This window comes from Amblyomma maculatum, chromosome 4, assembly GCF_055883805.1.
Source record: "Amblyomma maculatum isolate TAMU_Amacu chromosome 4, ASM5588380v1, whole genome shotgun sequence".
Lineage (NCBI taxonomy): Eukaryota > Metazoa > Arthropoda > Arachnida > Ixodida > Ixodidae > Amblyomma > Amblyomma maculatum.
Window position 1 is genome coordinate 166,692,616 of NC_139347.1, and position 10,022 is coordinate 166,702,637.

Here is a 10,022-nt window from a genome sequence, read left to right on the forward strand (position 1 = left end):
TTTCGCTACCCAATGCACCCTGTCTCCTCGGAGCCCTCCAGGGAACAAGGTTTTCGTCGCACAGCCCCCGTGTGCCGACGCTGCGGCATTGAGGGGCACATAGCTCGATACTGCCGCAGCCGCCCACTCACCCGTTACGATCGGCCCGTCCAAAATGCTCCGCCACGTAACCGTTTCTACGACTCCAATTGGCAATGGCCCCCATCTTCGTATGAATATCCCCAGACCAATGGACCGCGCAACCACTCTCCTGCTTCCGAACGAAGTGTCTCACCCCCACCTGCCTCTTCTGCGCGCCGCTTTCCGTCACCACGGCCGCGACGGCGGTCGGCATCGCCTTTGCCGGAAAACTAGTCAGCGCGGCCGCTGGAGGTCAGGCCGCTGGAGACTGTGCGCTGCCTGAAGAAATTCCTCCATCTGTTTTTATGTTAAAGAATACGGTATATGTGCTTGTGGATGGTGTGGCGACAATGGCTTTAGTGGATACCGGGGCAACCATTTCAATAATGAGTTTATCGTTTAAGAAGCGGTTAGGACGCAAAGTTATGTTTGTTTGGGACAGAAATGTGAATTTTCATGGCGCGGGTGGTGAGGTGTTGTGTGCCCTGGGAATTTGTAGTGCTTCGGTGTCCCTGGGTGGAACGGTATTCGCAGCGGAGTTTGCAGTGCTTTCGCGATGCACGCATGATATAATTCTAGGTATTGACTTTTTGAGAATGTGTGGCGCTACGGTCGACTGCCGCTCTGGGGAACTCTGCGTTGATGGTTCCCTTCCTTCTGGACTCTTAGAGAAGCCACACGTCCGTGAGGATGTGTTCTGTGTAACAGAGGATACCAATGTGCCAGCCTTGTCTATGGTGTGCGTCCCAGTTTTGTGCCCCAGCCGTGCTTCCGACACCTTCGACGCTACAGTGGCACCGCTTCATTCTAACTGTGCAAAGAAATACATTCTGGTTCCTCACTGCCTACTGTCGGTGGTCAAGGGCTGCTCACGGCTGTGGGCCATTAATTGTTCTTCGCAACCAGTAGTTTTGCCTGTGAATATGAAGATTGCGACCTGTAGCCAAGACGACGCCCCGTCGGTGGCTTTGGTTACTGATGCACCTGGCGAAAGTGCTGCCGCTCCAGCCCCTGACTCGCAACTACATCGGATGATCAGCCGCTCTCTAACCAGGGACCAGTGTGACGCTTTGGAGGCCTTACTGGTCAAGTATTCTTCCATATTTGATTTTTCCGAGCCTAGCGGCTCACGGTGCATTCCCGTGACACGTACCCGGCATCGCATTGACACAGGCTACTCACACCCAATTCGACAGAAGCCGTACAGAGTGTCACCAACAGAACGGTAGGTCATCAGTGAGCAGGTTCGGGATATGCTGGAAAAGGGTGTTATTCAAGAGTCATGCAGTCCCTGGGCCGCCCCTGTAATTCTGGTGAAGAAGAAAGATCCCAAGCAGCACACCAGCATTGGTCCAACAATGGTTCATCACTGGAAAAGAATGGCATCAATATTGGAGTGGTATTGGCATTTGGGCATTTTACTACATTCTCCATTCTTGGCCCATCTTTCGTTCCAAGATTGGTCCAGTGTTCAACCAAGCTAGAGCCACCAATGTAGGCACAATATTAGACTTTCCATTCATGCACCATGATTCTTGCCAATACTGTCCAGCATTATACCATCATTGTATTACCAATATTTGTTTAATACCAGCTATTCCATTGATGGCCCATTGTCTTTGCCAATACCATACCAATGGTTAGCCATTGCAGGTGCACTGGCTACTCCATTCATGCCGCATATTGTCGATACCAATATTAATCCAATGGTTTATGGGTACACCGGCTACTCCATTCATGTGCCATTGATGATGTCAAGATTACACATTTTGTGGCACTGCCTGTGCAGGCCACAAAATGCAGCCTTTTTCATTCTAGCCATATTCGTGACAGCACATCGAACTTGCTGGGACAATAATGGCCTTTCAAATAGGAGTGGCCATATAAATTCAAATTGTTGCTCATGAGCAACCAGTAGATATTCACAAAACAAGGGCATGGTTCACAAAAAGATAATATTTATTGCAATTGTTACTATAGACGGCAGTTGTTACTAGCCAGCGCTGAGGGCACACACAGCAGCAGTTAGCGGGGCAGTGGCAGGGTTGGTCAGGGCAGGGCGGGCTCTCGGGAAGTGGAAGGGGCCAGGGAGCTGGAGGGCACACTCATAGGCGTAGTGAGGGGGCTGACCCTGCAATTGCATTCACAGGTGGCATGCCTGGTTCGCCAGAGGAGGTTTCAGCATAACGCCTTTTTCTTCCACCCCCCCTGTCACAGGAACCAGGCAGCCACCTGCGAATAAATGCGTGTGCCTCCAAATCGTCCACCCCAACTTTTTCGCAAATGGCACCTGCGCAAAAACAATGAGGAAACAAAATTTACAACACTATTACGAGGCATATAAAATCGCGCGCATTATTTTAGGAAGATGTAGAAAATTCCAGGATTCATGTACCGAAATTTATGGTCAATGAGAAACACTATACTGATGAGTTCCAGACTAGTTTCAGCTGCCTTGGGTTTATTAGGATGAAAGACGCACATACATTGCATAGCATGTGACCTGTTGCATTTTGATCGCCTTCACAGCAATACGGCTGAGACAGCCAGTGTTTCATCCCACACTAGAAATTAGTGCTTGATTATCGGCTGTCTCCGCATATGACTGGCGCGCTAGTTTTTTGCCGCTCCTACGTTTTCTGCGATGTGCAAACAGTTTATACTAATAATCGTTACCAAGAGAATGTTCGGCGACCATTTTCATTTTTTTTAAATGGCAAGATATAATATACACAAGCGATCTAAGCCCACGACTGCTGCACTGGCCGCTGGTTAGCTGATATACGCTTTTGACTGGTTTTGTGGGTAGTTCACTTAAACGGGAGCTCCCTTAAACGGGTAGCTCACAGGTGCATCATTTTTACACATATACTGCTTGTCCAAGCAAATTTGATCCAAGGGATAAAAAAAAACATTTCGGAGGCAGGCAAAGGAAACCAGATATATATTGCTGGAAGCTACCTTGAGCGCCACAGAAAAGGTTTTGTTTGGAATCCTTATTGACATTATTTACCTAAATTACTGATTAATGACTTACACAATAAATGGTGTTGCTACTTTGAAGAGTACCGGCACAATCCACGTTTGATTATTTGTGATAAAGAACCCTCGCGTCTGCATTTTGAACGCCAGATACAATAGGAAACCACGAAAATACAGAAATCTGATTCCCGGACAATACAATTGAGGACTTGGCTTGGCTCTGTGTACCCCTGTGTAGCGTTAGACCTACAAGTTGCCTATGGTTTCTTCGTCCGCGCCAGCACATCGTCCAACAAGACTGTATTTGTATTTTACAGCTGAAAAATACTGTTAAACTCATTTATATCCTTACCGCTTTGTAGTCATTATCCGCATTGCAAAGTTCGGCGCGCTCATTGTAACTGCAGCCTTCATGTGCGCCAAAGGGCCGACGCGAAGCAACCATCGCCAGCATATCACCCTTACTCATGCATGGGGCTAGCAATCTTAGCGGCAGGTTGTTTTGTCCGCTCAAAATCATGTTGTGAGCAGCACAGTTGAGGTGCGCGAATAGGCTGGTAACGGTTTCGGTATCTGCATAACCCGGAATTTATCTACAGCGGGAAAAAAAAGTACACATGAGGTTTCTAACCGCAAATATTGAAACAGGGGTTTCCGAACGTGCTCACCGACTCTGTAAGTCCTATTTATTGTCTAAAGTGAATATTTAATACTTGAAGCGAATAACCTCACTTCCCCACGTACAAAATAAAAATTTTCTGCGCTGTCCTAAGTGGCTGCCAGCAATGCACCACCGGTTTCCATCGTCTGTTTCTAATGGTTTATTTATAACCCTTGGCTCAAGCTATGGGGCACAGCAGGTGTAATGTAGCTTGAATAAAACCTGCAAGAGATCATATATATGGGTAGATTTGTAAGATTTACAGATTTCACTTACAAATTCTACAGGAATCGCGTCACTGCGGCCTTTCTTTAAAATTGACACATAATAGCGCTATATTCGTGGCTAAAATAAAGTAATCAACGCATTATTCAGCTTAGCAAATGCAGCTGTAACAGAAAGTGAGGGCTGGCTACACCTAAGGTGTGCCTAGCTTTCTAATTTTCTTAGATGGCACAACCGTTCGAAATATGGAATATTAAAAAAAGCCGTTGATATTGGCTTTCTGACAGCGTATTATGGGTGCCTTAGATAAGAAACATAATCGAGGTCCCATGGCCATCTTTCGTTTCCAATGAAATTCTTATATGTGGCGGGCAAGTATCTAGACACAAAAGAATTAACCTTAGTTTTTCAAGATACGCGTAGTTTCCTCGAAAAAAAAAAACAATTGTATGGTATATCTCTAGAGGTAGAAAACGCTGTTTTTGCCATTTCAAAATGTTGCAAGTTTGGATACCATGATTTTGTCATCTGCTCTTTTTTACTCACTAAATATATGCAGGTTTTATAATTACAAACACTATTAGAAACCTATTTTGTTTTTGCAGTTGTGTTATTAAAAAATCGCAAACTTTCCTTCAGGAGCGATACGCTGCAAAAATATTCATTTTTAACCTTATGTACTGGCATATGATGCATTAGGTTGGTTGCACTAAATATGTTTTCACCTCCTGACGCATGTTCTTAATTCCAGGCAGTATCTGGAGCTCCAGACCACTAGCTGTGTTCTCCACAACGCATCAAAATGGCTCAGAATTCGAAAACAGCAGTAAAGGGCAAATTTGCTGCAATTAAAAAAAGATCATCTTCGATTTTCATTCAAATCCCTCTCAAAAATCTTCAGTACCTCAAAAATATCACGGACTAAAAAGTGTTGCGTTATCCTGTTTAAAAATATAACATTAAATATTAAACCGAGTGCTTGTGCTGATAATGGCCAAACTCAGCCTGCATTCTTGCAAGATCCAATAATATCTTGGCACAGAAACTATTTTTCTACATTATCTAGGTTCCATTCTTTATTTCTGAAAAAATTTGAAGCTCTAGATTTGTGTGTGTATCTGCATATTATTTTGAAATTGGACAAAAGTAAGAAAATGGTAAAATAAGGAAAACTGATTAGAATTGAAGAAACGGCCGCAACATCAATTTTTATCAAAATCTGTGGAAACAATGCAAAGTACTTTGTTAATTTGAGTCAGTAAATATATTGAATTCTACAAAATGTAATATTAGAAATATAAAAATGCTTGTTTTTGTTCTATAGATGTGCTTATATGGCTCCCCCTTAAGGAATAGGCATCAAAACTTCAATTTAGTATTTGCTTAATTTAGTTACATTTTACCTTAAGTAAAATTTAAAACATTGTCAGCGCTTAACACCGTTTTTCTGCTTCTGGGACAAATACTTAATATAGCTTAAAATGGTATTAATTCACTATTTCTCTCAATTTCATGGCAGAACGCAAGTGAAGGCTGAACTTTTTCTCTGTCCTGCATTCTTTTTTATTGCTAGGTGCAATAGTATTCAATCTAGGTTATTAATATATTATTCCATTTGTCAGCTTTGACCACCACTAACAATACTATATTTTTGAAGATGATTTTTCAATGTGTAATTTTTATAATTACAATCTTAAGCAAATCGCTTTCCAGCATAATACTTTTGGTGGCGTTACAGAGAACACACATAGCAGCTTAGAGCTCCAAATTCTGCCTTAAATTAACAATATGACCTGCGTAATAAACACAGAATATTTTAGTGCAAACAACGCAATGCGTCACGCCAGTATGTAAGGTTGAACATTAACATTTTTGTAGCGCGTTGTTCTTGAAGCAAAGTTTGCGATTTTTTACTAAATCAACTGCATCAATAAAACACACTTTTAATACTTCTTATACAAGTAAACGCTACCCAAATGCGGTGAGTAAAAAACAGTGGATGACAAAATTTTACGCAACCAGCCGGCCTCCAAACGTGCAACTTTTTGAAACGACAAAAACGGCGTTTTCCAGCTTTAGTGATAGGCGTTTTTTTTTTCGAGAATACTACGCCGCATCTGGCAAACCTAAGGGTCATTTCTTTGTGTCGAGACATTAGCCCACGACATATGAAAATTTAATTAAAAAAATGGTCATGGCACCACGATTACTGTTCCTGTCCGAAGACATCCATATTTGTTTTCATTTCGTCTCTTCAACAGGCTGGTGAATAATGCGGTGAATAAAAATATCATCGCATATATTAAAGATTTTCGCGCTATATGTTATACCTAAAGCTACCTATATTGTCACAACTGTCATACATTATTTGTAGCTGAAACATCACAAAAGGGATTCGATTACAAATTGTTCGCTAGTTAAATAGACGTACGAGATGACACACGTATACTTTGTAGAATACAATTTAGGAAAGAGCAGATACAAACTACAGGCGAATAATGCTATGATATGGAGCATATGTATTACTCCGGTTAACAGTAAAAAAATCAACTTTTAACATATTAATATATTCGACAAACTATTGCATGCTCACATAGGAACACAATGAGCTCATCAACGCATCTAATGTCTATGGGCATTAGACGTGTGGATGACTTCGTTTTATTCCAATTCGTGCGTCACTCAAAATAATTGAACGAGAAAAAAGTTAATGTCTACACAATTTTCAGTGAGTATACCACAAATTATACTAAGGTGCTTCATATATGTCACATCACTTAGCAAGTGAAATGGGATAACAGAAGTAATCAGACTCTAACCCTGATCAGCATTTCGCTTTTGCGCCATCATTGTAAGTTTTTAGGCAGGCTTTTCCACTGATTATCCTCTTCTTTATACCCCTGCCACCCACAAGACACAAATCTTCTGGGGGTGCCGAAATGTTGGTTTTCGCACCAGTGATACAACTTAATCGATGCATTTATACGTAAAAAACACTCTCGATGCGCACCTAAAAAAAATGAAAGCATGTATGTGTAGACGAAATCATTCACCGGCGATTCAGTAATATGATTTGAACAATAAAATCAAAGGATCACACTCGAAGTAACAAAAAAGTGGTGGAGAGATAGGAATTGAAGCAATGAAAGGCGGTTGCTTTCTGCAAAAAGCCAATAGCAAGAGGTCCACCGTCTATAAGAATAGGCAATAAAAATAAGGCATATTTAAAGGTGCATGCAGCAGTTACAGTGACGCAGTGCTACCTTTTTTTAGGCAGGCTTTTCCGCTGATTTTCTTCTTCTTTATTTCCCTTCCAACCACAGGACACATATCTTCTGGGGGTTGTCGGCTTTCGCACCAGTGATACAACTCAATCGATCCACTTCTATGTAGAAAACGCTCCCGATGCGCATCTAAAAAAATGAAAGCATGTATGTGCAGGCTAAATCATTCACACATGATAAAACAATATGATTTGAACAATGAAATCAAATGATCACACCCAGAGCAACAAGAAAGTGGTGGAGAGATAGAAATTGAAGCAATGAAAGACGGTTGCTTACTGAACAAAGCCTATAGTAAGAGGTCCTGCGTCTATAAGAATAGGCAATAAATTAAGGCACGTTTATAGGTGCATGCAGCAGTTAAAGTGATGCAGTGTTACCTTTCTGTTTCACTGCAGTGATTGGTATAAATATTACAGCAATTGCTAGGCATCTCAGGTAACCCCATTGAAAACTTCATCCAAGGTACCGAGGAGCAGTGGCGTGTTATTTGCAGCTGTTAATGGAAAGACAGGCTATCCTATGAGTGCATGCGCATTTCCTCCTTTTTGTATACTTGAATAAAAGCGACTGAACATTGAGTGTTGTAAGAGGTGCAGCGTCCCTAGGAATGGGGAACAAAATTAAGTTTTAGTAAACAGAGGTACAAAAAGAAGCAAATATGCCTGCAATATTAGCATGATGGCCTACCTTTTGATCAACAGCTGTAAACAACCTGTCACTGCCAGTCGGTTCTTTAGATAGGCTTATCAATGCCAGAGCTTAAAGCTAAGAGCAATATGAGTAATGTTTATTGCGGTCACGGCCGTAAACAATTCTAGCGGAACACACCATTACTGTAACTGTTCAACCGTCCATTTATACATATCGTTCATTAAAGAACCATGCACATCATATTAAGTTGCTCTTTTCTACTCCCAAATGATTTCCTATAGAATTAGAATACGTGGATCGCTGCTTCGGTTTCAACATTCTTGCACGATGGCTATGGCGTGCACTTCATGCATACGGTACGGCACGTGAGGTACAAAGAGCTGTAATTGCCGAACAGGCGGACCTGACATCCTGTCCCATTTCGCCTGAAAGTGCGCGCCGTCATCGAGCGCTTCGCGAGCAATATATTTCGGACGATATGGTTGCCTCATACCGGCCGTCAATGTTTTGTACATTGTGTCCCGCTGCACGTTGTTTACTTTGCAGTGACAGGGACGCAGTGCACACACGGCTGATGTGCCTTTTTGCTTGTATTGTTATTTTGCCCCGCCCTCGAAGCGCGTCTGCGAAATCGCTCTCCTATTGTCGCCGCTTTCTGATAACGCCCTCACCTGAAGGCACGTGCTCAGAAGGGGGGCGTCGATTAAGAAAATTTTGAAAAGGGGCTCACTTGCGCTGTTCACGGCTTTCAATTCCTCAATATGATATTAACCATTATAAAAGTGGAGGTTCATTATGACTTAATTATAGCCTAGTCATCAAGCGGCATCACGCACATGTCTGCCCCACTGTAAAATTCGCTTGCACAGACGGCACGAACAGTTTTCAAAACTTCGTCTGTACATCTGAAAACAAAAAACTGCCCTTAACTCTTAACAAAATGCAAAAACTGTGTGAACATGGCTTCCTGCGCGCAGAAGAGAGGCTGTTCAAAATATATGTACAAAGCCGGGCGCATAGTATCTGGTTACTAATTGATTGCGGCGCGCTGCACAGTCAAAAAACTGCGCAAATGGCTGCCTGCAGTGTTCTGTCACGTGTTGGTGGCATACACACCTGTTACGCACGGCTCCTCTATTTTCGGCGCAAATGCTATTCATATCGCAGCCAGCAAATAAGTCCACGCACTTGCTTGCATGTAACCCGGACGAAAATTCGCTTAGTTCTTGAAGTCATGCTTCGCGCAGTTGTTTCGAGGAGAATAAGGAAAGAGAACATTTGAAACTGGTAGGAGATTATATAGAACCAATTATGAAGCAATGGCATGCTGCAAAGATATATACTCACGGTCTAAGATGACGGCGTTCACTGAGTCTGATAATGCCGATGGTATCCCGCCGTTGCTGTAATCCGTACTCCGGCGACATTTCACAGCTCAGCTATTCACTGATATGTAGCAAGCACCAACCGGAGCACATGGACATGTATAGGCGCAAGAGAAAATTATGCACAGCACAATGAAAAAGAAAATTAATGAGGGAAGAAATTAAAGAAAGGTTTAAGAAGCTGTCACAAGTCTTGTAGCGCCTCCAACAAGCTCTGAAATGAACGCTTCGGGAGGAGGCTGCACAGCAGCGCAGCTGGGGATGCTGTCTGTTGTGTCTTGCACGTAGACGCGTAGGCGAGGGGGAACAACGACCCGCTCAACCAGCGCGTGATTCCCGCCGCGGTGTTGTGTTCGCAAGGGCTGCGCGTGGGAACGAAGGACCAACGACCCTCTCAACATTCCATTCCTCCTTTACCCAGCCCTCTTCTGCTTGCACCGGCCAGCCGTGACTTCGGACCGTGCCGATGAGCGGCCGCCAGCGCGCACCGCTCGAGTCGAGTTCTAATAAATAGTTTTGTTTTGTGTGTTCGCAAACGCATTGTTTCTTCAAGCCAATCACGGGCAAACATTTTCTAAAAAAATAGAAAGCCTCCCCATCTACCATCCACATTCTTGCGTAAATCCATACAGCTGGTGCATCGACAAATGCGCGCGTCCCCTCCCTTTCGCCACCTATGATCGAACAAAGGATGGTCGTTCGACCTTTTAT

General features: G+C 43.1%; 1 long non-coding RNA gene across 1 annotated transcript; it reads right to left on the reverse strand.

Annotated features, from left to right (window-relative positions):
* Positions 1-2,061: 2,061 nt before the first annotated feature.
* On the reverse strand, positions 2,062-9,507 carry LOC146193435 (uncharacterized). Its single transcript, XR_014706454.1, has 3 exons — positions 9,274-9,507; positions 7,252-7,401; positions 2,062-2,410 (listed from the first exon to the last, which is right to left on the reverse strand). It is a non-coding gene; the product is annotated as an uncharacterized LOC146193435 (long non-coding RNA).
* Positions 9,508-10,022: the final 515 nt, after the last annotated feature.